Source organism: Canis lupus, chromosome 38 (assembly GCF_011100685.1).
Source record: "Canis lupus familiaris isolate Mischka breed German Shepherd chromosome 38, alternate assembly UU_Cfam_GSD_1.0, whole genome shotgun sequence".
In the NCBI taxonomy this organism is placed as follows: domain Eukaryota; kingdom Metazoa; phylum Chordata; class Mammalia; order Carnivora; family Canidae; genus Canis; species Canis lupus.
The window spans coordinates 5,847,921-5,874,958 of record NC_049259.1 but is presented as its reverse complement, the minus strand read 5'-3'; the positions used below and the strand labels follow the sequence as shown (position 1 = coordinate 5,874,958).

Sequence of the window (27,038 nt, the reverse complement as noted above, 5' to 3'; positions counted from 1 at the left end):
TGGCTATTTTCCCCACTCCCTTATGATCATTTGAGATAACTTAATAAGTACTCTAATAAAGATAATAAGGTGATAATGTATTATTACATCAGATAACGTATTTTGAAGTCAATAGTAATTTCTAATATAAAGTTATAGCAACAATCAATTGTTTGGGAGAAAGTCAGGCTGTAGATTCTCCCCTTTACTCAAAATATACTTCAGGTAAATGAGGATTTTGTATAAACAGTCTTGCATTTTAAAAATATTAACAAATTGATAAAGATAAATAATAGCACTGTATGGGGACAAACTTCAAATTAAACAAACTTTTATCTTGGCAAACTTTACATTCCTTTTTTTTTTTTTTTTAACTTTACCTTCCATTTAGGTAAGTGCTCCCTATTGCATCCTCTTTAGACTACTCAGTCCTCTTCTATAATCTGTATGCTTGATGTTGATCCAACCCAATTATTCCATACTGCTCCATGCAGACCTTCTTCTGTCCTTAGCCACCCTGTTTCCCTTGAGTTTATGGTTTGGTTGCTGCCATCTTCCAAGGCAATAAGAAAAAGAAGAGTTATCAAGGAGACAGAGCATGTCACGATGTTATACTGTCAGATCCACGCAGATCAAAACAGGAAAGTGAGACTAGTACATAGGTGAGATATTTGTTACTGATAGGAAATGTTTTGTTTTGTTTGAAACATTTATTTATTTATTGGAGAATGAGCATGCACAGATGTGTACACATGTATTAGGGAAGGAGCAGAGAGAGAGAAAGGAGGAGGAGGAGTCTACCAGTAGACTCCTTCTTGAGTGTGGAGCCCAACAGTCAAGTGGCAGGATCCCAGGACCCTGACATCATGACCTAAGAGGAAATCAAGAGTCCTATGCTCAACCAACTGAGCCACCCAGTACCCTGCTCTTTTTTAAAAAGGGATTTATTTATTTAATTATTAGTGAAAGAGAGGTAGGAAATGGTTATTATAGAAATGATAATTGTGAATTTAAGAGTGAAATTCAGGTAATTCAGTATCAAACGGATTGCTGAAAGACAAAGAATATGCAAGCAGACACTTCATAGGAATAAAGAATTATTTTCTGTATCATTTTAATACCATGTTATTACATCCTTTATAGCACTTTACTATACTTCAGTATAATTATTGGTTACTTGCCTATATCCTTCCTGAGACAGTGAATTCTTTGAGTTCATGGACTGTGCCTTTGGTCTTTGTATTTCTAGTGATTATCACATATTATTATCAAGTAAATACATGAATGTTCAGTGGTTACAAAGGAATTATTATTATTTTTAAAAGTCTCTGCAGGAAAAGTTCCTTTATTCTGGACTCTTCAGAACCATTTCCTAGTCTTCCATTCAGAGACTTAATGTCAGTAAGTCTCAAATGTTCATTGTTTGTGTATTATCAAATACACTGTGTGTGTATTGAGAATTAGTTGTCTGGGGAAAAAGGATATCAATTTGCATTTCTTAGTAAGTTCAACCCAGAAGGAGAAATAAGAAATTTGGCTACAGCCTGAATTCCCTTTTCATTCAATAGCCTTGCAGTTAGGTTATACCCTTTATTAAATGGATTTCTTATTAAAAATAGTTAACATGCATAATTGGAAACAGGGAGAGTGATTATGATCTGCTAGAATTGGATTCAAGAGTAGATATTTGATCTGCCAGAGTGACCTCTGTAAATTTCCCTACTTGTTTTATACAGAGTGATTCAGTTGCTCTCTGGACAACCAATCCCATTTGCTTGGAACTGGGTAACTGATGTCTTTTAAAGTAAACATTTTATTAATTTGAATATACTTGTCTAAGTTTAACATTGAGACAATTTCTTTTTTATACTTTTTTATTTCTATAAAACAAATAGTGCCTGCAATATAGTTCAACAGCTATAATGGAATTGATAAGGTCTTTCATATCTTCTTATTTCAAGTTAAATTTTGCTTTCTGGAATCAAAAATGTATTTTTCATGCAATTTGAAAGAGTTATTCTAAGAGATTTATATTCTGGAGAAAGAAAACCAGAGTCTGTTTTTAAAACTCTTTAGGAATAAAAAAAGTTCTGGTAGGGTCAGTACTTCTTACACTACATAGTTTTGTCACCGCTCTGATTCTTTACCTTTTTATAGAGAAAACCATATTATGGTAAGCATGTGGGAGAAAAGGAAGCAAAAATTAATGATCAAAGCAGCTTCTGAATATTTAAGAAGTTGAATGGAAGACAACAGACAAAATGTTAGTCTATTCACATTCCTTAATAAAATTGAATTCTAATTAAAAAAAATAAAATTGGATTTATTTGTCCTACTTACTTGAAGTTAAAAAAAAAACTACTTTACACAAAGATTATAGTCTAAGTATGTGATTATAGTTTAAGAATATTTTCTAACATGTCTTTTGGACATGCAGTCTTGAAGACATTTCTGTTATTAATGTGAGAGGGAATAATTATGTTATTGAAGAACTATGAGTAGTAACTAAATTCATAGTTAATATGTTTTGGTTGATGATATACCTTTCTAACAAATTAAAGATCTTTAGTGCCTGAATTATTCTCATAAGCATATAGGTATGCTTTCATATGCTTTTTGACTCACTAGGGATTTAAGCAGCAAAGACCATTCATGGCCTCTGAAAATGAACACATACTGTGTTTAATTGACATGTGAAGTGATACATCCATAGTCAATTCTACAGGGTGAAATGGAGGGGCAGTTTTGCCAAAAATAGAGAATGATTAAAGTCAAAAAAAATGTAAATGAGCTTCTAAATCTGGCTTTATCAGAAAAGATAAAAAAAAAAAAAACAAACAAACAAATAAACAAAAAAACAACAAAAAAAAAACTTCAGACCTGTGTGTCAGGGAAAAACATAGGGGAAAACAATCTATTTTTAAAAGTTTGAGTCTCACTTTACAAATCACTGAATATCAGATTTTTTTTTCCAGGAGATGCAATAGATATTTCATCTAACTGCATTGGGTATTAGAGCAAAGGATGAATTGTAAGTTTTATTCAACTTGCTACAACATGTTGGTGCCCTAGGAGACTTTTCTACCTAGAGAAGAATCCATTAAAATATGTCTGGATGGAAAGCAAAAGAGGAAGGCAAAGTAAACTAAAAATCCATTTCTCTTAATTTTGGATTTCAGAGGCTGCTTTTCTTGTCTCCTTTTCTTCCTCCTCCCCTTCCTCCTCCAGTTCTCTTTAACTTTTAAAAAAGTTCATTACATTCACTACAAGTACTTTCGATTTGATAATTTGCTAAAATCATACTGATTACCTTATAAGAAGATCCTTTTGTATCTGTGCAAAATTGGTGGTTCATTGTGTCAGCAAACTGTGTCTCTCTCAATGGAAAAATATTATCACATGGTGAGATCCGAGTTTATAAAATAATTGATAAGTTGTTTTTTCTTTTACTGCTCACTCTTTTTATTTGCTCACTGATAATCTTACTCTAAACATGTCGCATTTAGAATAACTTTCCATCTTTAAAAAAATATATATGTTGGATTAATTTAAGTGATTTGTACTTAAAAATTTTGCCATGTTTTAAAAATGTCATATGAAGCATTAATTAACACTTTGTTTAATTAAATTTATAATCTCTTGAAATATTCTTCTTTTTATCTATATCCCTATGATATGCACATAAATCAAATGCCTGTGATTACCATAGGTTACTGTCAATATTGAAAGTATACTTCTTGTGTCTTTTTTTATATTCAATAATTTTAGTAAATAAAGTACTAAATATTGCAGATACGTTTGCACACACACAGACATACCTTTGGTTTTGCTGATCTTTTCTCTGTCCTTTATGCTTTACCCACATGTTAAGTTTTTATTTAACGTTGTTAGTACATATTGCCCTGCTTCAGGTTGTAAGCTCATCAAGGGCAAGGATCTTGTACTATTCACATGTTATCACCAAAGCCTAACAGTGCATCTGGCACTTAGTAGGAGGTAAATAAATGCCAAAAGAAAGCATGGATTTGTACTCCCATGTAGACTGAATTCATCAGATCCTGTATGTAAGCTTGCTTAGCACACACTGAGAGGGAAGTGTGAGCAGTATAATTCAGTCACATAAGGAAAAACCTGATCTTCTGAAAGCATGATAGCTGTCATATCCCATTTTTCCAAGACAGCTTTGGTGAATTTCTGTTACCCAGTCCCAGATATCATAGGTCTTACAGCAGGGCTGTTTTATAGAACAGTTCTGTATTGTGCTTGGGCATTAGGGTAGGAAGTATTTCTAGCTGGTTGTATACAAGTCTAATTGGCTGACCTTCTTGGAGATTCCTTAAGCTACTTAATATAATTTTTATAACTCTTTTCTGTTTAATTAGTTGCATTTAGAGTCTGCCATTTGAAAATATGAACATTAATCAATCCTAGGAATGCAATAATGTGATTACAGCACATCTCTGTGTACCATAACTATGGATTATTTTACTTTTCATTGGAAATGTGGAAGATGAAAAAAGTATGTGTGAATGAGTATGTATGATTTATTTTTTCATAAATTCTATGTCAAACAAATTTTAATTCTAGAGTACATATGTTATTTTGGTGTTCACACAATATATTTTAGTTACAGAATGTAAAAATGCATTATATTGTGCTGCATCTTCAGCATTTCTCAAGTGCTTCCATATGCTATTTTATTTGAAAATTATAAAACCCCTAAGAACAGTAGGCATTGCCCATAGCTTCCATGAATATCAGAGGAAAATTCAGGCCTAGAAATAGGTGTGTAATCTTAATTCATGCTCTGTCTAAAGGTTATTCTCTGCATGCTTACTTAAACTATAGTTAACCTTAAGTATATGGACAACCATATGACATTAGCATCTACTTTTGTCTCTACTTTTATCTAAGGGTCAGAAACATTGAGTGTAAGTATTTTCAGCTTGGATGACACGAAGCCTCTAAAATTGATTAAATTATTAGCCAGACATGTCAAGTCATTATCTCTAGTATGTGGAGGCTGTCATTAGCACTAGACATTACTCCAATTATATAGTTTTCAGTATATTCCTTAAAAATTAAGAATAAATACTCTAATTATTATCATTTGGACCATCTTATTTTATTGGATGTGAAAAATTATTTTTAAGTCTTGTCCATTCATTAAGTCTCAAAAAATCCAGAATTCATTTCCCACTAACACTGTCATTAAGAAAAGTGATGATATAACATAAAAATCTCCATTAATAAGATTTGTACTCATCATTGCTACAAAAATCATCATAATAAGATACAAATGTGCTAATAGAATTCTGAGCTTACCTGTGTATTATGCTATTCCACGATAAATTCACAAGAACTTAAATTACAAGCTCTAATTCTGCAAAGACATTTCTATAATTTATGAAAATACTGTGTAAATAGTGGAAATATAGAAAATAGCATATATGGGCAGGTGTCAGATTCTAGTAAAACTTGGTGATCATATATATATTCATAAAGTCAAAAGACATTTTTATGACTCATTCAGATATTGGAAAATGTAGCTACGTTGCTCTTTATTTCTCAAGATTTCACAATTAAACTATCAGCTTTGATCTTAGTGATGTTATTTCCAGAAGGAATACATTTGGTGATGCTGAAGTCATATGTATATGTATAAATTTCTAGATCATGCTTCTGAATAATTGGTTTGCCAGGTTAGTGAGGAACATTCAGAAACACATTAATATTCTCATGTCACTAAGATGGAAATGATACATTGTCATGGTAATTTCACAAATGATGCCCTGGAGTGTTCAAAGAGCCAATGCCATCCAGACAGTAATTAATTACATCCAAGAGAATGTGAAATATTTCACTTGATTATAAAGTATTTTTTAAAAATATAATTACTTCTGGGAAACTATATGGAAAAAAAAAGCCATTTATTTTAAAAGGCCTGAAGTCAGACATTCTGAATTGGCATAATGTTAAATGATTTTGAATAAAAAAAATCTGCAAACATTGGCAGTGAATTTGTTATTGTTGATGTGAGTTTAATCTTTTCCAGAGATTTGTTGAAACTTTCAGTGGATAGCCTAAGAATTCTTACATTTATACATGGTAATATATAACATAGATGATATAGGAAGCTTTGTTTACTCATGAATTCTGGTTTAAATACTCTATTATTTGGATATTTCAGAGCATACAAGAGGAGAAGTTTGATGGTCCAATGATAATTTTAGTTTTTGAAATGTTTTATTTTCCCTCATTTTCAAAGAACTGAATTTAAGGCCTTATATAAGAAAAATTAAAGCTCTATGATGAGAGTGAGAGAAGCATTTCAAAGATGTTGCTCCACCTATATCAGGCATTTTCTTGTAACCTTTTATCCCCTTGTATTTTTGAAATATAGTCTTGATTAGATTTTTTTTTTTTTTTAGAGAAGAACAACGCCAAATTAAATAATGTTCACTGGTTCACAACATGAATAGTATTAGGATACTCTGGCACAGGGATGATAATGTTTGTATGGTAATCGCTTACTCTGTTAGTTATACAGAAATCAATCTGGGGAGGTTATCTCATAGGTAGATGACTTGAGGGTTGAATACCAGTAAGGTTTTCAGGATCCTCATAAATACTGAACTTCTGTGTTCATTTCCTGTTCCATCATTCTATTACACGTCTAAAACACATCCACTTTTCTTACCTGGTTCACTGATTTTTAAAAATTAATCATAAAAGATATATTTAATTCCTTTGGTTAAAGTCTTCGTTTTTCCTCATTAAATAGGTATTGTTGGTGAAAACACACTTTTCTATTAGGCATTTTTACCTACACTTTCATGAGGGTTTCGGATATTTAAGTGATGATGTGATGTAGGAAGTCATTGTCTCTGCAATGGGAACAAATGTTACTAGAGATATTAGGGTGAAGGATTTGAAGTCAAGAAATTTTAAAAAATGAAGAAATATTGTGGGTGACAAAGAAATAATTCACAAGTCTGCCTAGAGCTATCTGGGAGGGAATGACTTGTGCTATTCACTATAGAGTAAATGACAACATCCCACCTGACTCACCTATTTCAAACAGTATTTAGACTCAGATGGCTTAATAAAGTAAGTCTAGGAGAACTGTAAATAATTGGAAAAGAAAAGTGAGAAGGAAATGGTGTAGGGAAATAAGCAAATTAAATGGATTGTATTTTAAAGAAAATCTCATTAGCTTATTTATTGGCTATCAAGGGAAGTTGTAAAAACATGTAAAAAATAGAATTAGGATGGAAAACATGACAGTAATAGAAGGAAACTTTCCCAAATAAGTAGTATTGTATTCAGTTCTTTTTGTTCCTTATAATAATTTTGTATCTTTTCAAAATTTGAGGAGCCAATGAAAAAGGAATAAATAATCAGTATAACTAAGAACTTTTGACTCCTTGAGGCATTTTAAGAAAGACTTCTAATTCACTGATACATTCTAAAAAGAATGTGAACTACAGCCTTGGCTTCTGGGTTTTGATATTGTTGCTGTTTGTTTGTTTGTTTTTTCACTAACTTGTAATAAATTCATCCATAAGGATGCTGAGACCCCATTATATTTGTCAAAGAGAACTACTAGTTAAATAATTCACAGCAATTCACCTATACTTTTTCTTTTACCACTCCTGAATCCTTTCTAACCTTTGAATATATTCTTTCTGATTTCATTAACCTTTAGCTTTCCTGTTATTTTTAGGCAGTTCTGTAGTTGCCTCTGTGAGATAGTTCTTTGTGTATAGAGAACATGTGTTTGGAGATTAATGTTCAGTGTGTAGTTAAGATTTAGCATATATGATGAATTATTTCAGAATTAGGACTATTGAAAATAGTATGTTAGTGGACTTAAATATCTCCTGATCATACAAAAGGATTAGTCTTATTAGAGGCTTTAATAATACCAACCAAACTAAACAAACAGACACTCTAAGGTGCCAGAGAAACCAAGTATCTTTAAAAGTGACAAGATCTATTGTTATTTAGAATTTCTTCACCCTCTTATGAGCCGTTGAAGTCTAACATGATTTTTTCTTAATGGTTACTTATTTTTTGCTCTTTCTAGGTTACTCATTTAAAAATGAAACCAATATGTTTTGTAGAACACAGTAGTAATACTACAGTTCTATTTCTTAGCTATTATGGAGATATATCTCTCTGACTTTTAATTCTAGATATAGAGGTATATTTTTCCTGTTCTTAGAATATGTGGAAGTTGTACTTACTAAGGACTAATTACTTTCAAGAATGTAGTAAGTAGTTGAAGCAAGTAGTGATACCAAATAAGCAATTCTACAACTTGTGCAAGTGTGATTAGCATGTGGTAAGAATATACATATTTAAAGCTATGTCATCTCCTTTTCTCAAGCCTTTTGCTGTGATTATTTTTAATGTCATTGAAATTCACTTGGCTCACTATTCTACCAGCTCAGGAATAAGTTTTAAAGTGTTTAATAAAGTTTCTTACTTTAGACCTCAGAAATATGTACTAATTAGATTTGTATCTGTAAGAAAGTAGCATAAAATGTTATAAGGCATCACTAAACAATTAGTGCATTTCTGTTATTTGAAAAACAACCTATTTTGAAATATTAGGCATGAAAAAATAAAGGCACCCTCAAAAACAATCATTTTATGGCCAAACTGTGATTGCTAAGGGGAGCAGATTCATCTTGTTGTTAGGTTAGAAGTGTGAATTATTCTTCCCAAGTTGGTTTTTGTCTCAGAATGTTGCAAGTGGCTGATTTCAAGAAGTTTATATATAGCCCCGGGCTGAGAGTTATAGCCCAAGGATTTGAACTTAAATTTTAAAGAGATTTGACACTGATTTCTTTAAAGGATTCATACTAATAACCATGAGACCAAGACTTACTATTAATTAAAGGGTAATCAGATAGTTAGGTTTCTCTATATAAATAGGATGTATAAAACCATTTAAATATCAAAATTGATCCTAATCAAGAAGAAGCAAATTAGTCCTCATTTTATCTCATAATTCAAAAAATCTGATTGAAGAAAATATTTATTACAGTCCGTGTATCATCTAGGTTCTGTGTCAAAGATTAGTATTAATTCAATCAACAAATATTTGTCTAAATCCTACCAGTTAACTGTAGGCATTCTGTCCACACTGAGAATACCACAGTAACCAAATTAGGCAATGATTCTGAACTTATGCTTAAGTAAAACAAAGCACCTAGAAATTATGATAAATATTTTAAAGGAAATAAAAAGATGATGAGAGAGGAAAAAAAGGTTATAAGAGAAATTTTCCCTAAGAGATTGTATGTAAGCTGAGATGTGGAAGATAAGAAACCAGAGAATGGGGATGAGCATTCCTGAGGGCACCATGTGGGAAAGGGCCATAAAGGTCTGAAACGGTCCAAGGTGATGGAAGGACTTAAGAGTGGAATGGCCAGAGTTGGGATTTGAGAGATGAGCCAGCTACTACAGTGCTCAGAACTAACTAGTTATAGACCTTAACAAACAGTTTCCTCCTATATATATCTCTCCTTAGCTATCTCCCAGGCCCCTTAAACTCAAAATGTCCAAAGCTTAATTAAGTACCATCATGCTTCCCCCCCTTCATTATTGTATCTGAAAATAGAATCCTATTCTACTTGGCCGTTCTCAGCCCAAGACTTTCTTGGAAGTCTCCATCATATCTCAAAACATTTTCTTTGTCTTGCTTCTTGAGCATCTCTGAACTCTGTCCTCTACTTAGCCCATCCTCTTTATTAGAGTCACTTGGAATTCAACAACAGTCTCTTAGCTAGTATTTGGTTACCTTGTGAAGAATAGAATCAAACCCCAACTCAAACTTTGGTTTTGAATATAGAGACTGAACTACCACATATGCTTCAAAAGGGTCTGAAAAGGTTGTAACTCACCTAATGGGGCTTTCTAAGGAGAGCAGAGCAGGTTCCCCAGTAGATATAAATTTGGCTTCAGAAAGCAGGGAAAAGAGACCTGATTTTACTGTCCTTAGGGAGTTGGGTTGGGACAAGGGTTCCATGCAGGCTTGCTTGTATGGTTTATACCTCTGCTGGCATCAAGATAGTACACATGGACTTTCTTAGTGAAACAAGGAAGTGAAAATAGTGAAAAGAGGAAGAGAGAAAGGTGAGACTTGCAAGATGTCAGCAGCTAAACATCAAAAATGAAGTCAAGTAATTGCACTGGTCCTCATGACTTAGTATTCTTTTCCTAAATTTATTCCCATGCTTCAGTCTAAGTGACTATTCTAAAATTTAGATTATTTCATATTTCTTCTTTGCTTATGATTCCATTGTCAAATGCAAAATTCCCCAAATTTCTTAATGTAGCCTATGAGGGCCACCATTACTTGCATTCTGCTCACATTTTCAAATTCCCTCACTGTTCTCTCCCTCACACTGCATTTTCAGTCACACTGGATGAGCTGAAGCATCATAATGTGCTTTGCTTTCACACTTTTGAATTTTTGTATGTGCTGTTCACGATGCCTTATAGATATTCTCTGTTCTGGTCCCATATACTTCTTTTCTATTTTTTTTTTATTTCAAGCTTGAGATATAATTTATGTAAAACAAAAGTTTTACTCTTTTAACTGTACAGTTTAATGAAATCTGATAAATGTATAGAGTAATGTACGTATATAAGCAAATATAGTGTCTCACCTACTATAAAATGTTGCATTATGACCCTTTTGTGGTCACAGTACTTAGGTATTCCAAACCCTACTGACCTGATTTGTGTCCCTGTAAGCTTTGCTGTTCCCATGATGTCTTATGAATGGAATTATAAGGTAGGTATTGTTTTGTTTCTTTTTCCACTTAGCATAATGCTTTTGAGAATCATGAACATATTTTAATATATTCAGTGATTCATTTTTACTGCTGAATAAGTATTAAGGTATAGATATACTACAATGTGTTTATACATTGATCAGTTGATAGACATATATATTATTTTCAGTTTAGGGCAGTTACAAATAAATTAGCATAAAATTTGCTATACAGGTCTGTGTGGATATGAGTTTTCATTTTTTAGATAAATATATTGAGAAGGAATTGGACACCCCATGATGAGTGTTTACTTTTATAAGTAATTGAAAAAATTCTCCAAATGGTTTCACCATTTTAAATTTCTGCCAGCAAGGAATAAAATCTCTACTTGCTAAAATCCTTATATTCTTATTGTTAATTTTTTAAAAAATATATATGCTAGGTGGCATATAGTGTATCTTACTGCATTTTTAATGACTAATGATGATGAGTATCTCTTCATGTGTCTATTTGTCACTCATATATCTTCTTTGATGAAGTATCTGTTAAAATACTTTTGATCACTAATTTTAATTAAGTTGATCATCTTATTATTACCAAATTGAATTGTCAGAGTTTCTTAAATTCTTAGCAAGATCCTTTAGCTCAGATGTGTTTGTAATATATATATATATATTTTTTTTTTATTTTTTATTTTATTTTTTTTTTTTCCCTGCAGCAGACAACTTTCATTTTTACTCTTTGCCCAGAAGCAGTGGTCTTTTGTCTGGATCTGCTCTGTGCCACCCACCATCAGGAAGCTTTTGATTCTTTTCCTCCATAAGAGGCAGTAGTTTATTCTCTGGGATCACAGCATGTGAGTGTTCCTGCCTTTACCCCAGTAGCGTACTTCTTGCTTGGTATGCAAGAAGGAACATTGTAATATTGGGAATTCTGTATTTTTGTACCATAGAAGGAGGGAGGCAGGCACTCTAAGATCTTCTATTCTGCTTCCTGTATTTCTCATGGCATTTGTGAAGCCCTTGGGAAGACCTGGCAAATGACTGTGGACACCTCTTATGTCCAGGTTCTTAAGAATTCCAAACTCTCCTTCTAGCTTAAACTTGGCCTTTATGTGTTTGTTAACAATCAAATCAACCCTTTCATTCCTCTGATACCCTGGTGGCTGCTTCCTTCTCCCTGACCATGCCAGAAGTGGAAAAAAAGTTCATGTACATTCTCTCTCTTCCCGGGGCCTTGCTTTCTTTCCAAATTCAGTTTCCAAGTTGCTTTGGTCATACATTCTTGGCCACTTAGAATAGATTTTTTTTTTTTTTTTTTTGATGCCTCACAACATAAAAGTCTTGGTGAAAGAAAGCAACTGGGAAGATTAGGTTGCTCAGACAATCCTATATTTGTGGGTGGGAGGGGTAGATCATAAGGGGAAACATAGCTTGGCTTATTTTTGTCTGTATAGATATCTTGATGCATATTTTTATATATTGCTAATAAAACAGTGAGATTATAAAAGTCTTTGTATTATACTGAATCTCTGTTTATTCAGGTAAATTCCGTATTTTAAATTGTAAATGAAACATTTATTAAAAATGTATTCACAAAAAAAAAATGTATTCACAATTCACTTGTTACTCATTTAAACTCCAACAACTAAAAGTTAAGAAAAAGAAAATGCCTAGTGGAACGCTTGGTTCTGTTGATATCTCAGAAATTTAGTTGTTACTGTATTAACCTAATAAAATTATACTGAAAATTGGGTTTCCATGTTACATTCATATTGTATCATATATATTAAATTTATAATTAGTAAATAGCATATATTTATAATTATAGTCACAAATTCATTAAAATGATATATTGGGTTACTTTCTCACTAAGGTATGATAAAAATAAATGTATTCTAAATACTGAATCAAAAGTTTATTAAAAAATTCATTAACAGTTCACTGCCACACTTTTCCTATCGTGCACAACTTTGAATCTGACTTCTAAGAATTCAGCCAATCATTAAAATGTCTGAAAATTTTGAGTACGTTTGAGGGATTTCTTTTTTTTTTTAAGATTTTATTCACTTATTTGTGAGAGACACACAGAGAGAGGCAGAAACATAGGCAGAGGGAGAAGCAGGCTCCCTATAAGGAGCTTGATGCGGGACTCAATCCTGGCATCCTGGGATCACACCCTGAGCCGAAGACAAATGATCAACTACTGAGCCATCCAGGTGTCCCAAGGGATTTCTTTTCTAAATTATCAACCTCCTCATAGAAGTTAGCCCCAAGGATATTTTGCTGTAATCCACAAAGATTTGCTTCTTATTTACAAAGATGTAAAGACCAAATAGAATTTATCAGCTTAAGGGCACCTGGTTGGCTCTTGGTTTCAGCTCAGGTTGTGATTGCAGGGATGTGGGATGTAGACCCGTGGTGGGATCCGAGCTCAGTGCAGACTCTACTTGAGATTCTTTCCCTTTCACTCCCCCTCTGCCCCTTCCCCTGCTCATATGCTCTATCAAATAAATAAATAAAATCTTTAAAAAAATATTTTTTAACTTAGACACAGGGATTTTTAGTTACTACTACATATTACTATATAATAGTTAACATATGATCTGGAAAAGAACAGAGATCAGAAAAGATGATAACCAAAGTACCTATATAGCTCTCTAAACTTAGGAAGTGGATTATTAGCACTACCATGGGGGAATCCCTCTTTTCATTCCAGCAACTTTCTTCTTCTGGGTCCTTTCATCCTTTATGGATGGCAAGTATGGGCAAGCATTTGAGCACTGGATGACAACAATTTTACATCACAAGTCATTTTATTTTATTTTTTTAAAGATTTTATTAATTTATTCATGAGAGACACAGAGAGAGAGAGTGAGAGAGAGAGGCAGAGACACAGGCAGAGGGAGAAGCAGGCTCCGTGCAGGGAGCCTGACGTGGGACTCGATCCCAGGTCTCCAGGATCAGGCCCTGGGCTGAATGAAGGCGGCACTAAACCGCTGAGCCACCCGGGCTGCCCCACAAGTAATTTTCCATCCATCCCACTTCTCATCTTACTTATGTTGGGTTCCTGCACTGTGATCTCTGTTTCTTCATGAAAGCATTGGCAGGTCACTGAATGTGGGCCAGGCCACATTTGCTTTGATACACTTAATTCTTTAGAGTTATCTCACGTGTATTCAGTTTTACTGAAAACCTGGGGGACAATGAAAAAATACAACTCAGAGGGGGAGGATTTGTTTAGAGTATATATTACATTGGAGTGACTCAAGTGGAAAGCATGTTAACCATTCACAGGTTGTATTCTTCACAGGCATCTGCTAGTTAAGGCTCATTTTTTTTCAAGTTTTCACCTCCATTTGATCTAGGAGAGAAACTCTGTCCCCAGCTTTTGGACTTGTGCTATTGATCTATTTTACTTCTTCTTCCCAGCAACCAGTATTAAGTACTCAGAGGACAAAATGGCTCAGTCCAAAGGGTAAAGAAACATGGGAGGCTGTTTAAGGGAAGACTGGCCACATCAGGAAAATCCCAATGAGATGGAGCACTCCATGAGCCAAAGAACAGGATGGGCTTTGCTATGCTAAGTTCAGTTCCTGGGGCTCTTGGGTGGCTCCCTGAGTTTAGTGTCTGACTCTTGACTCTTGATTTCAGCTCCAGTCATGATTGGTCTCAGGGTCTTGGGATCAAGCTCCACATGGTGTCCTGCACTCAGCAGGGCGTTTGCTTGAGGATTCTCTCTCCCTCTGCCCCTCCCTCTGCTCTCATGGGGTCTCTCTTTCTCTCTCTCTCTGTCCCTTTCTCTCAAATAAATAAATATATCTAAGTTGGATACCTATGATGCCACTTACTATGATGCCTTCAATACCTATGATGCCACTACTATGAAGCAGAGAGTAAATATTCTTCCCAATGCAAGTGGAACCAGTTTAGTTATACAAACACACAGGTCCAAAAACACAACTGTCCCTATATACAAACCTCTACATACAAGTACTGACATCTCCAAAAGAAAACGTAATTGTCTGAAGCCTACAGTCTCAATCAGTAGGTTTTAGTTGGAATAAACAGCATTGCTAATAGACAACATACCCTTGGGGAGTATGACAAACATTTGCATTCTTTTTTATTAGTTAAATATGTAGTATACTGTCTTTTTTTCCCCAGATTTAAGATATAATTGACATATAACATTGTATAAGTTTAAAGTATATAGTGTGATGATTTGAAACACATATATATTATGAAATGATAATCACAATAAGGGAGTGGGGCTTTTTAATTTAAATATATCATTCTCTGGCCCAAATTTGTGCTGTGTTTCTTATCTAGCTAAGAATTTATCCTCTAAATCTACTCCAGCATGTAGTAATGGAGCCCAGCGAGGCAGACAAATAGAGGCTGTGCTCAGGTGGCATCTTGTGGTGTCTCTGTGTGGCCTGGGCAGTGAGAGGTATGCCCATTTAGAGGAAAAAGATCCTCATTTTATGGGATGCCTGGGTGGCTTAGTGGTTGAGCATCTGCCTTCAGCTCGGGTCGTGATCCTGAAGTCCCGGGATTGAGTCCCTCATTGGGCTCCCTGCATGGAGCCTGCTTCTCCCTCTGCCTGTCTCTGTCTCTCTCTGTCTCTCTGTCTCTCTCTGTCTCTCATGAATAAATAAATAAAATCCTAAAAAAAAAAAAAAAAAAAGATCCTCAGTTTAGCCATGAACTCAGGCACCTAACAGGCTCCAGTGCAGAGTTGTAGACTTTAGGTTTTGGTGAGAGGATGTATTGCGAGTGCAGGAAAAGATTACTGAAGAATCAGATTTGTGGCTCAACTCCAGCAATTTCTCTATGCTAGATTTCTGGTTAGGATTAAACTTTTAAAGTAATATACTTTGGTAATACAGGGCTATCCACTATATCTTTAATTAAACTAGGGAAGTACAAACAAATATAAACGTATTGCTGATTATAAACAGCTGCATTCTTCACATTGAAAAAACTTTTTAGAGAAATTGTTACATTACTTTAGTTTCATTTTCATTTTTAATTTATATTTTTTAAATGTAATAACATTATTTTTGTTTCTGTATATATTTATGGTTATCTCCTATTTATTGTAAATGCTACCTGGTTTCCCTTTGTGGTAGTAATATTTGTCTTAATAAATTTGTTCAAATATAAAAATAGTTTTTAACTAAAAATAGTAATTGAATACTAATATATGCAAATAAAGATATGATCAAATCTGAAGGTTGTTTGAGAAATATATCAATTTGAAAAACATTGGCTTTCAGGGGAGAAAGGTTTAACTGGGAGGTAGTCTGAGTAGAATTCTAAGCATGTTGCCTGGTTATGCAGGCTAGGCCATAAGGCTTTCTGGGCCTCTCTGAGTGTAAGACTCGGGGCCCATTTCAGAGGCATCAACCCACTGACCTTCCACAAGAGTCTGCAAAGTTTAAGCATAATTAGTTCTCTGTAACTTGGGTCAGATCTCATTTCTTATTAGGGTGTCTTAAAACTATTCTTCTGCATAGCGTTGGGAGGAAAAATTGTATAAATTGTACATTTTCTTTGGAAAAGCCTGCATTTTAGAGAAGTAAGAGTCAACTTTGAGACTAAAAGCTTTCGTTTTCATAATTTCAGAATTCTAGTTTTAAGTCAATATGGAGGAACTTGGGGAAGATTCTCAAACTCCTTATGTTTTCCTGTGCTTTATATGTAAACTTGGAATGGAAATTCCAGAGGAAGTTAGGAGTATTAAATGAGTGTGTGTGTATGTATGTGTGTGTGAGAATAAGTGGGAATATGTAAGAACATATATATATAATATTTATATACATATTTCATTATGTATATATATGTCATTATATATTATATGATATACACACACATATATCATCTGACTTTATTAACAAAGGGGTTGTTCTCCAATTATTTTCATTTTTGTGAAAATGCTCTTGAGAAACAGCCACACAGCATTAGGGGAAAGAAAAGACTTCTTCCTTTGAGTTATTAAGAGAAAGGTCAAATGGAGTAATTATTAAGTTTCTTTCAGTTTGAAAAGGAAGACTGTACCACTCTACCACCCTTAATGTTGAACTTGATCTAGGACAATGGAAAATATGATATAACAGAAATTCTTGAGAGAGAAATAATATGCAGAGAGCTCATTGTCCTCTAGCCAGATGGATTCAGGGAAGGGATAACGTAGCAGTTTTAGGAGGAAGCAGATAAAGAGATGCATATGGCACATCTCTAAGCCAAAGCTCTTTGAACGGGGGATCAGAAGTGAGGACCTTTCGTAACTTAAAGGGAAATCTGAAAGAAAAGATTGTGACTGCTTTCTATGTAAAGTACTGGGATATATGTGTCCTTTATTAACTTGACTGTTGTCCAGGTAGATAAGACTGAGATGGTTTTCCTGCTTTCTTGTGACAGCATGGGTTGGACGTGAGATGCAGAATTTTCCATGTGCCATTAAACAGCTCCAGAACAGCTGGAATCAGGACAAGGAGCCTACCTTGCTTATTGACTTTGTGACTAGAAGCAAATGCTATGTGCTATTGGAATGATCTTAACTCACATTTAAAAGGTCATGGACTGTAGGATTGTAATGCCTTAACTGTTACTATTTCTGGAACTAGATGAGGACAGTCTTTCAACAGGCCATTGAAATTCTGGAAAACACTCAAGAATTCAAAACCTACTCTTTCCCACTGCTTGAGGTTATGTAGTGACCCTCTTCCCTTACATTAAGATGCCGTATCTAAGGAGAAGAGGGGGAATTAAAAAAATAAAAGGCTTTTTTTGTTTTCAAACGAAGCATTTAAAATAGCTCTGAGAAAGAGTTGAACTTTGAATTGACTCATTCACAGCACAGACTGTTTAAGTATGAAGATGCTGGGTTAATATTAATTGGGGAGCTTAAGTTTCTAATGGAAGAGAGTTGTGAGAAGTTTCTAATGGACAGCATGGAAGACATGCTACATTTTCTTTGCAAATCTGAGTGTGGCTAAATCTTTTTAAAGATTTTATTTATTTGAAAGAGAGAACATGAGTGAGTGGGGAAAGGCAGAGGGAAAGGGAGAAGCAGATTCCCTATTGAACAAGGAGCCTGAAGCAGGGCTTGAGCCCAGTACCACAGGACCCCAGGGTCATGACCTGAGCCAAAGGCAGACACTTAATTGAGCTACCCAGGTACCTCTAGTATAGTTAAATTTTGACCACACCTCACATACATTACATTGATAGATCTATAACAATAAAATATTAGTTTCTTTTAGCCTATATGTATGATGCTTAAATAAACAAATGAAAGTATTCTAATAAGAAGCTAATATGTATTATAGCACAGGTCATAAAGTCATTCCCCTTATGTATTCCACTTCTAATATTGTTAAGTGTTATCTTCATAGACAAGATGTTATAAATTAGAGAATAATAGTAAAATGAGTCTCAATTGTTCCTGTGTAAATTTCAGGTGCCATTGGACTCTTCACACTGACAAGCAATCTTACCATGTTTCTTGGAAGAGACTTAACTTCTCCTATAGAAAGGAAGCTGAGAAGACATAAAGGTTCTGCAATAACCTCTTTTCCATTTAGAGAGAGCACATCTGAAAATGGAGCATCCGTGATAAACTGAGAAAAACCACATCCTGCTGATATTTTTTGAGCCAATAATCAAGCTGTGTTTAAAGCCAATCCTGTTGCTAGATGTTCAGTTAAGTGAAATAATATATTCCCTTTATTAATAAGCTGGTTTAGGTCAGGTATAATGTCTTTTTTATCTGAAGTAATCTGAATGATAATAGAAAACAATCATGTACAAAAAAGTAGAAGGTCCATATGGTGGTTGGGGAAGATGACAAAATTGAGCTTGGAGGGCAAAAGTGTCACAGCCTATATTTCACCAAATCAGACTTACAGCAAGATGAAATCTTTTATGATTTTCCTCCAAGGAAGGAAGGGAGCCTAGGGGGTCTGGATTAGTCTTGTCCCTTATCATCTCCTTTAGATTTATACACATTCTTAATGCATATTGGCATTTATAATTTTAAAAGAAGAAATGAATCATACTGGATAAAATTTATGGAAATTAAGCAGCCTGGGTTTCATTCACTCATACTTTGCCAAAAAATAAAAGCATAAATATCCCCATTCATACTTAAATATTAATAATGCTTATAAAAACTATAATTTTCCCCCTTAACTCCATTATTTTCAATCCTTTTGTTTTCTGGTTCTTTCTAACCTGGCCTGCAAAAAGCACTTAGTTAAGAGATTTATTCTGTATTTGTTTGGGAACATTTTGAGACTAGTTATAAGCAATCACTCTTGAAAGAAGTGGAGGATGCAGCCATATGCTAAATGTTCTGTATTTCCCCATTAAAGAAGAGAACAGAATGGCATTTAGGAGTCCTTCATTCTTTTCCACCATCTCAGAATTATGTGCTTCCACCCTAGGAGATGTAATGAGAATGCTAATTCAAGAGAATGCTTCTGGTTAAGAAGTCAAAGACAAGAAAACAATATAAAACGCTTAAACTCATTTTAAAGTCAACTTGTCATTTCTTCTTACTCTGTGCTTTTCCCCTTGGGCTCTTTTATTAATGCTCAGGGCTTTGCCAGTCATTGAGAAATGACTTATACAATTATTTCTCTAGCCCACTCTTCTCCCCTACGTCTCAAACTGGCACAGCCAGCCACTAAGTTTCTCTCTCTTTTTAAATGTTTTAAAAGTAATCAAAACTCAGCATGTCTGAAATTGAACTTCTCTCCATCTTCCTTCTTCCACATGACCATATTCATTTATTTCTGCTAAACAGTTCAGGAAATTAAGGGTTTTCTGTGTTGCATCCTAGTGTTTAATCCCTTACAGCTCACGTTTGCCACCTATGTTTTCTCTTAAATCTGTTTGCTTTTCTCTCTGTCCTCACCATAGCTAGTGATCTGTTCAAAACTCATATCTAATCACATTACTACCATCCCCTTACTCCACATATACTATGCTGAAAATATTCAGTGTCATGCCAATGTTCCAGGACATAGGTCATTTTCCTTAAAATTACCTGGAAGTCACTTCATGGTCTGGACTTGCACTGTCTGATATGGTGGCCACTAGCTATATTTGTTTGAAATAGAACAAGTCCAAATTGAAATATACTGTTAATGTAAAATACACACTGAATTTTCAAGGCTTTGTATAAAAAAATAAAACAGTATTAAATATACCATTAATATTTTTTATACTGATTGCATACATTTTAAAATGATAATATTTTAGAAATATTGGTTTAAATATGTTATTAAAATTTATTATACTCTTTCTTTTTACCTTTCTAGTGTAACTTAGAAACTTTAAAACTATAAAAATTTCTGTCATAATATTTTAATTAGGCAACATTTTTCTAAACCAGAATCCTGGGGTGCCTGGGTGGCTTCCTTGGTTAAGCATCTGCCTTTGGCTCAGGTCATGATCCACGGGTCCTGCGATCAATCAAGCCCTGCGTGGAGCTTGCTGCTCAACAGAGAGTCAGCTTCTCCTTCTTCTGCCTCTCCCCACCATTTATGTGCTCTCTCTTTCTCTCTCTCTCTCAAATAAATAAACAAAATCTTTAAAAAACTAAACAAAAGAAAACCAGAGTCCTGCTTTCACTTTTCTTCTCCACTTTCCTGTACTTCTTTCAGTTCCTATAAAGTACAATACTTGGCCTTTTAATGTATTATTTCCTCCATCTAGAGCACTTATTTTTCTTCATGTCTTTGCATTGATCTATTCACCCTATGTCGCCTTTTAAATTCTTAAGATCTCATTTAAATTATCACTTAGAAAAAAATGCTTTATGTCTCTGATTAAGTTAAATTCTTGCATTATGAGCTCTCATGGCACCAGACATTTCTTTGTCATGGTGTTGATCATGGTCCAAATTTTAGGAATTTCTGTATTTTTTTGTGTTTTGCCTACTATCTTAGTCTATTCAGGCTGTTGCAATGGGAATACCTTTCTATTTATAGGTGATTTTATCAGGTGGTTTATAAACAACAGAGATTTAATTTTCACAGTTCTAGAGGCTGAGAAGTCCAAGATGAAATCTCCACCAAATTCAGTGTCTGGTGAGAGCCCATAGCTGTCTTTCTGCTGTGTCCTCGTGATAGATACCAAAAGGGATCTCTCTGAGGTCCCAAGGGCACTGATCTCATCTCATTAATGAAGGCTCTGCCCTCATGATGGAATCACCTCCCATAGGCCCCATCTCCAAATACCCTCACATTGGAGATTTTCAAAATACAAATTTTAGGGGACACAAACATTCAGTCTGTAGCATCCACTAAGTTGTGTTCTTCATATGGGCATAGGCCACGTCTGGTTTTGCTTACCGTTGTATGGTCAGGCTCTAAAACAGTACTTGTCACATGCTGAGATATTAATAAGGAATGAAAAACAAGAGGATCAAACCATGAGTATGGAAATATGGGAAACCATCATAACTATATATTCTGAAAGAATCTAGCTGGCGATCTCTGAGAAACTTAGAAAAGAAACTTCTTTTGCTACTTTGCATTACTGTATAGCAAATACATACCTCACTCCCCCTTTTTATGATTAGAGTATTCTTTCTGGGATCCTTGACTATGAGATCAGTCACATTACTTGCTTTGTTTAAAGAGGATTTAGGGAGACATTAGCATAAGCAGAAACGTGATTTGTGCAGCACAATGAGCTAATCATAGTACTTCTATCAGTGATATGTAGAAGACCTTCTAGATAGCTGCTGCCTCTTCAGCCTGGACCCAACTTTCAGGGAAACTCAGCTTCAATCCAGTCTAAAGCAACTAATTCATGAGCAAGAATAAGTTGTTGTTTTTAAGGTAATGAGTTTGGGGGTGGTAAGTTACATAGTAATAGACTTTTTATGGCTCCCATCTCGGGAGCCTAAATGTAACTTAAGCAAAAACATACTACTTTGAATAACGGAGTATTTGGGATAGGCACCTGGATTTAATACTGGCAAAGATGACCGTAATGTTTCTCCTCAGCTTGACTGAACTTCAAGCAGGTTTCTTCCTAACTATAGGTCCCTGACTTCCCTGTTCTTAGAGCATTCACTTTATAAAACTTTCTATTATAAATGCTTTCCCTGCCCCTTTGCCAAAGTACCACAACCTAGGGACATCTTCCCCAGAGACAGGGTGGCCATCCTTCTTAAATATAATCATCAGGAGAGATAGGGCCCCATCTCCCAGTCTCTGTGAAAAGATAGGGGTCTAATGTCATAAGCGCCAACTAGCAAACACACGTGGCTGGGTCACGTTGAACAACTTCCCCACTACTACTCTTCAGTACTTTTCCACTAGCTCAACCCAACACTCAGAAACTTTCCTGCCTTTTATTTCAACAGAGTTGTTCAGTATCTCTCCTATTGCAATAGTCTTGAATAAAATTGTCTTTGCCTGTTTATCTCTACCTGAGAAGGCAGTGTGCCTTCGATAATACACATTGGATTGTTTTCTAGGGAAGAGTTTAGAAGGCCAACACAAATAATTTAAAAGTAGTTTCTCATGCTTTGCAGAGAATATTCATATTGTAATACACGTGATATCTGTACTCTGACAAGTCATCTCTCATGTAATAATGAAAATAGCTAGTAATAGTGGCTAACAGTAAAATCTACTGCAAATTTATATTAGGTAACATTTTAAGGGCTTTCCTGTGTCTGATTTTAAAATATATTTTGGGAGAGGAGCATGAATGTAACAAAATGGCAGATCATGTGCAGAGCCTGGCCCAACTAGAGAATCTGTGCAAATGGCTTTATGAGACAATAGATACAACCATTCGACTCCAGGCAGAGAAAGCCTTGGATGAATTCACCAACAGCCCTGATTGCCTGAGCAAGTGCCAGATACTCCTCGAAAGAGGAAGTTCCTCTTACTCCCAGTTACTGGCAGCTACATGCCTTACAATATCTTGTATCACGCACAAACAACCCTCTACCATTGGAGCAACACATAGATACTCGGAACTAAACTGTGTGTTCACAGTTGTGTGAACACAACTTTTGTGTGACACAAAAGTGTCAAGCTCACAAAACTTTTGTGACACAAGCACTTACTCAGTTAAATGCCAGAATCACAAAACTGGGCTGGTTTGATTGTCAGAAGGATGACTACGTCTTCAGAAATGCAATCACAGACGTCACAGGGCTCTTATAGGATAGTGGTGAATACTGCATCATTGGCGTCACAATTTTATCTCAGCTAACCAATGAAATTAATCAAGCCGACACCACCCATCCTTTAACCAAGCACAGAAAAATAGCCTCTTCTTTCCGAGATTCATCGTTATTTGATATCTTTACACTTTCCTGCAATTTACTAAAACAGGCTTCAGGAAAGACTCTAAACTTGAATGATGAAAAGTCAGCATGGTTTGCTCATGCAACTGCTCAAACTCATAACTGCCTAAACTTTGATTTCATCGGCACTTCTACTGATGAGTCCTCAGATGACCTGTGCACGGTACAGATTCCCACCAGCTGGAGATCAGCATTCTTAGATTCTTCAACTCTGCAGCTGTTTTTTGACCTGTATCGTTGCATCCCTCCTTCATTTTCACCTCTGGTATTATCCTGCTTAGTATAGATTGCCTCAGTCAGAAGATCCCTGCTTAACAATGCAGAGAGGGCCAAGTTTTTCTCACATCTTGTCGATGGTGTTAAACAAATACTGGAAAACCCACAGAGTTTATCAGACCCAAACAATTAGCATGAGTTTTGCAGACCACTGGCCCAATTGAAGAGTAGCTATCAACTGGGAGAATTAGTAAAGGGGAAAACTATCTGAGATCATCCGATTGATAGCTAACTTCACAGTGACCAGCCTACAGCACTGGGATAGTGCCCTAAATAGTGTGCACTATCTCCTGAGCCTGTGGCAGTGGCTGGCAGCCTCTGGGCCATATGTGAAAGCCACAGAGCCCCACATGCTGGAAACTTATACTCCTGAGGTCACCAAAGTCTATTATCACATCCCGTTTGGAATCTGTGCACATCACCTTGAGGGATGGCCTGGAAGACCCTCTGGAGGATACAGGCCTGGTGCAACAGCAGCTGGACCAGCTGTCTACCATTGAGCGTTGTGAGTATGAGAAGACATGCACACTCCTCGTGCAGTTGTTTGACCAGTCTGCCCAGTGCTATCAGGAGCTGCTGTGCAGGAAGGAAGACTGACGTGGCTGGATTACATCATTGACGCAGTGATCGGTGATCAAGTGTTTTTTGCCAGCACTGATGAGCAAGATGCTATGGATGATGAGCTTGTCTGTCAGGTGCTCCAGCTGATGAACCTAACAGATTCTCACTTGACTCAAGCAGGTAATGAGAAGCTAGAATTGGCCATGCTGAGCTTTTTTGAACAGTTTTGTAAGGTCTATATTGGGGACCAGGTGCAAAAATCCTCTAAACTGTACTGCCAACTTTCAGAAGTTCTGGGCTTGAATGATGAAACTATGGTCCTAAGCATCTTCATAGGAAAAAATCATCACCAACCTGAAGTAGTGGGACTGCTGTGAACCAATCACCTCCAAGACACTACAGCTTTTCAATGACCTCTCCATTGAATACAGTAGTGTAAGAAAACTAATGAAGCTTAGTGCAGTACAGTTCATGCTGAACAATCACACGCACTTTTCATTTCTGGGTATTAATCACGGCAGCATTTGAGGCTGTGACCCAGATGTTTAGCACTAATAGTTCCAACGAGCAAGAGGCAAAGCGAACTCTAGTGGCCTCATAAGAGACCTGAGAAGGATAGCTTTCTCCTTCAATGCCAAGACCAGCTTCATGATACTGTTGGAGTGGATATATCCATCCTACATGCCAATTCTTCAGTGGGCAATTGAGCTATGGTACCATGATCCAGCCTGTACTACACTTGTGCTCAAGCTGATGGCTGAATTAGTTCATAACAGATCCCAGTGACTCCAATTTGATGTCTCTTCCCCCAATGGCATCTTACTCTTCAGAGAAGCCAGCAAGATGATAACAATGTATGGCAATTGCATCCTGACACTAGGAGAGGTCCCAAAGGATCAGGTCTATTGCACTGAAGCTCAAGGGCATCTCCATCTGTTTCTCCATGCTGAAGGCTGCCCTCAGTGGGAGTTATGTCAATTTTGGAGTCTTCTGTCTCTATGGAGATGATGTGCTGGACAATGCTCTACAGACCTTCATCGAGCTGCTCCTCTCTATTCCCCACAGTGACCTCCTGGACTACCCCAAGCTCATCCAGTCTTGCTATTCACTACTGTAAGTCCTGACCCAGGACAACATGAACTTTATTGCAAGTCTGGAACTTCATGTCATCATGTATATTCTCTCTTCCGTTTCTGAAGGACTCACTGCACTTGACACCATGGTATGCACAGGCTGCTGCTCCTGCCTGGACCACATTGTGACATACCTCTTTAAGCAACTGTCATGGAGCACCAAGAAGAGGACGACACCCCTAAACCAGGAGAGTGGCCGCAGCATCCAGAGATGATCCAGCAGATGCTGTCAATGGTGCTGAACATCATCATCTTTGAAGACTGTAGGAACCAGTGGTCTACATCTCAGCCCCTACTTGGCTCGATACTACTTAATGAAAAGTATTTTTCTGACCTAAGAAACAGTATCGTGAACAGCCAGCCACCAGAGAAGCAGCAGGCTATGCATCTGTGTTTTGAAAACCTGATGGAAGGCATCGAGTGAAATCTTCCTACAAAACACAGAGACAGAGACAGGTTCACCCAGAACCTGTCGGCATTCCATCGAGAGGTCAATGGCTCAATGAAGAATTCCACTTATGGCGTGAATAGCAATGGCATGATGAGCTGACACCTCCTTGGACTCTACCTGCACAGAGCAACGTCCCTTTGGGTCTGGCTCAGAGGGGCAAACAATTACAAGGGAGAGGGCCTGGATGACCCTAGCTCCCTCCTCCAGGGGTGTGGGGAAACTGGCAAAGTCAACTGGCTACTTCCCCATGGAATAGGGGTGTGAATGCACACTAGGGGGCAGAGCGCTGCTGGTTCCTGGGGGGTTGGGTGGGAAGGGTGGTGGGAGAAGATAGAGACACAAATGTGTGAGACTCCAGCCCCTCCTCCTGGGGCCACCCCAGGGGCGGGGGGGGGGGTGCAGGGAGCCCCCGGTGTCCTGCGACAACCTGCCTTCTATAAACATGTACATTTTTTCATAACATTTTGAACAAGGTTTATATTGACTCAAGTTTAAAAACAAAAAGTGTGACTGAAAAATTTTTATAGAGTCTAGTGCACCAATGCTGATATGAGGGGTTATGTATGCGAGTGAGGAAAAATGTGTATTCTGGTGACCTGAAGCTTTACTGGACGAGGATGTGTGAACGTGCAGAGATATATTTAGTGTAGAGAGGGAAAAAAAAAAGGTAAAAATTCCAAATGTATATTTTTTTCTTATTGCCCTTCCCTTGCCCCCCCAAATTATCACTTCCTATTACTTTATTACCCTTGTTATTAGGAACTCTAAGCCATGCAGAGCACCATCCTTCCCCTTCAACCGTAGATGCTGCCCTAGGTCCCTTGACTTCTTGCAGTGACAGACAACTCCAGCTAAAAGTGGTGTTCTTAGCTTCATCCTTTTTCCCATTTTGCTCATCCTCATCCTCAGACAAATGCCTCTTGCTTTTACAAGTCGGATGTATCTCTATGACTTCGGGTGCTTGGTCTCTGTAAAGGGAGAGACCAGAGAGAAGGAATTGAGCCAGTTGCTCTCTTGGTGAACCATTTGGATGAGTCCATCAGAGGCCCAGTTGTGTGGCCAATAACTTTGAGTCTTCCCCAGCCCTTGAGGCAGTGTGTGTGGATGTGTGTGTGTGTGTGTGGATATTTATATATATATACCCTGCACTTGTGAATGTATGAACTGGAGGAAGTTACTACAGTGGAGGGGTGGTTAATAACGAAGTCTGCCCAGCATGAAATAACAATCTCCCACCCCTTTAAAAATATACATTTTTATAAAATTAAAACCATAATAAACATTTGGAATATTAAAAAAAATTAACCTACAGAAGAAAATTAATGGAGAAAGCTATTTGCCTTGTACATTTTCCACAATTGCTGCTGCTAGTTGTATACATCTCTAATTCAGCTCTTGCCCACGGGACACTCATCAATTAGGTTTTATCTTTATTTCTCTCCTCTACCCCAAAAACAAGCCTGTTAATTTTTTTTTTCCCTTCTCCTCTGGCAACTGTGTGGT

The 27,038-nt window shown here is 36.3% G+C and overlaps 1 long non-coding RNA gene and 1 pseudogene across 1 annotated transcript; both read left to right on the top strand.

Annotated features, from left to right (window-relative positions):
- The first annotated feature begins 10,344 nt into the window (after window positions 1–10,344).
- On the top strand, window positions 10,345–19,987 carry LOC119868011. The gene is made up of 3 exons (XR_005385507.1): window positions 10,345–10,789; window positions 11,488–11,625; window positions 18,237–19,987. It is a non-coding gene; the product is annotated as an uncharacterized LOC119868011 (long non-coding RNA).
- Window positions 19,988–22,517: 2,530 nt separating this feature from the next.
- LOC100686582 lies at window positions 22,518–25,787 on the top strand (annotated as a pseudogene).
- The last annotated feature ends 1,251 nt before the right edge of the window (window positions 25,788–27,038 follow it).